The 2,500-nt window shown below is 44.7% G+C and overlaps 1 protein-coding gene across 1 annotated transcript in view; it reads left to right on the top strand.

Annotated features, from left to right (window-relative positions):
- cnksr2a (connector enhancer of kinase suppressor of Ras 2a) overlaps window positions 1–2,500 on the top strand; it is a 162,008-nt gene that overhangs the window by 105,184 nt on the left and 54,324 nt on the right. The gene's annotated exons all lie outside the window — the stretch shown is intronic.

Here is a 2,500-nt window from a genome sequence, read left to right as displayed (position 1 = left end):
GCAGTCTGTAATCTTAAACCCAATTGTATACTGCAGACGGCAAGCTATTTTGTCACTCGACAAAATATGAGATACGAAATAGAGCTGTGTTATTGTTTGGTTGCATGCCACGGAACTTGCAATGTTGTTTGTCAGATTGCCGATTGTCAATATAAATTCAATGCTATGTCCTTGGATACACACTATTATGCATCTTCTGTGGATTTTTTTCAAGGAGTGTTCAATTGTACAGCGCTCTCTGTCATCATCAAAAACAGAAGAATGAAATGAAAGCCCCTGGCAAGCCTGGCACTGTGACATCTGTCAAAAATGTTGTATTTATCTATTTATGTATTTTTGAATCACATTTTTTGCTGTGGCTATAAGTTGGCTTTGACAGTAATGTATAATCGTAGTGAGCCAGGAAAGACAGATTTTTTGAAGAGTGTTAATTGGTGTGTTTATCCTGAGAGGGTGGAAGCATTGTAACATGCACGCACGCACGCACACACATGCACGCGTATTGGAGTACTTGTCCATATAGTGCCTGCTGCCTGCTCCATCTGTTTGTGGGGTATGTTGGACAGGTAAATGCCAGGACAGGATACGGTTTATCTATCCAGTCAGGCAATCTGGATTAAGAAGCTATAATCCAGTGCCACATGCTTTTATATTTCCCATTGAAGTAAAACCAGGTCATTTGGAATATGTGGCACTGGGTTGTAGCTTCTGAATCCAGGTTGCCCATCCCATCACTGGGTTTATTATTACATTACATTACATGACACTTAGGTGACGCTTTTATCCAAAGCGACTTACAGGACAGGGTATTGGTTACAGTCCCTGGAGCAATGAGGGGTTATGTGCCTATGTGCTCAAGGACACCTCAGCAAAGGAGGGAGGAAGAGTGGGGATTGAACCTGCGACCCTGTGACTTTAAATTCCATCTCCCTAACCATTACACCGCTCCTTGCCCCTGTTTATCTCCCACTATAACACCTGATCTGGGATCAACAGACCCAGGCAGACGGGGTCGTCCCATAACTCAGTATGACACCCACCCACCTATCCACCTGCCACCAACAGGAGATTTGATTGGCTGCCAACAAGCTCTAGCATTGGTGATATTGAATTGGATTGGAAAATGGGGATGTAAACTGTTAGGTATGGCTGTATCGCTATAGCAGTTGACCATGTCATAGACAAAGGTTGTGTGTGTGTGTGTGTGTGTGTGTGTGTGTGTGTGTGTGTGTGTGTGTGTGTGTGTGTGTGTGTGTGTGTGTGTGTGTGTGTGTGTGTGTGTGTGTGTGTGTGTGTGTGTGTGTGTGTGTGTGTGTGTGTGTGTGTGTGTGTGTGTGTGAGTGTATGTGGGAAGTGGTGATCCTACAATGAATTGCGCCCCGGGCAACACCCCCTCCGACACCCCGCCCATTTTGTGATTGCCCTGCCCCAGCAAAAAATGCTTATAATAACTGACAAAAAACACTTTAATGTAATTAAAATGTAATGTACTGTAATGTAATGTTATTATATTATATAAATATTATACAGTATGTTTATACATATTTTAACATTTAGCGATTAGCGATATAGCGATTTTCACAATCTCTTTGGGGTTTCATGATGGTGCCGCCCCCTTCCGGGTGCCACCCTGGGCGATTGCCCAGTTGGCCTGTCCCTAGGTCCGCCCCTGTGTGTGTGTGTGTGTGTGTGTGTGTGTGTGTGTGTGTGTGTGTGTGTGTGTGTGTGTGTGTGTGTGTGTGTGTGTGTGTGTGTGTGTGTGTGTGTGTGTGTGTGTGTGTGTGTGTGTGTGTACCTGTGTGCCTCTCTATGCTGTGTTTCTTTTTGATGAGGAGCTTTGGAATTGGACAAATTCCAAATTCCCACTTTTGGCTCCAGTTCTGAATCAGCTTTAGTGGTCAAGCATGGTGTAACCTTGCTGTAGGCGTGTGTGTGTGTGTGTGTGTGTGTGTGTGTGTGTGTGTGTGTGTGTGTGTGTGTGTGTGTGTGTGTGTGTGTGTGTGTGTGTGTGTGTGTGTGTGTGTGTGTGTGTGTGTGTGTGTGTGTGTGTGTGTGTGTGTGTGTGTGTGATAGAGAGAGTATGTGTGAGTGTGTGAGTGAGCTTCTGTGTGCTTCTGAGTGACTGCATCTTTAATGATTAAGTTCCTGCGTATGTGTCAGTACATGTTAGTGTTTGTACATGTGTGTGTATGTGCGTGTGTTTGTGTATACATAAGTGGATACAGGATATACTGCCGTGTGTGAGATGCTTCTGTATTTGCATGTTTTAGAAAGGAGGCAAGGAGATCTTATTATTCAACACCACCTCTCTCTCTCTCTCTCTCTCTCATTCCCCCCTCTCTCCTCTCCCCCTCCCTCTCGCTCCCTCATAACACATTTGCATTCATGATGAGAGCTGCCGTGTAGTCTCATGTCATAAGTGCAGGCGGGCCAGTTAGTTTGGTACCTTTCTAAATAGTTTCCTGTGAATTGCCTGATGTGCCCTATGCAAATTTACCGC

Source organism: Engraulis encrasicolus, chromosome 9 (genome assembly GCF_034702125.1).
Source record: "Engraulis encrasicolus isolate BLACKSEA-1 chromosome 9, IST_EnEncr_1.0, whole genome shotgun sequence".
Lineage (NCBI taxonomy): Eukaryota > Metazoa > Chordata > Actinopteri > Clupeiformes > Engraulidae > Engraulis > Engraulis encrasicolus.
The sequence above is the reverse complement of the archived record's forward strand: the minus strand, read 5'-3'. Positions and strand labels throughout refer to the sequence as shown.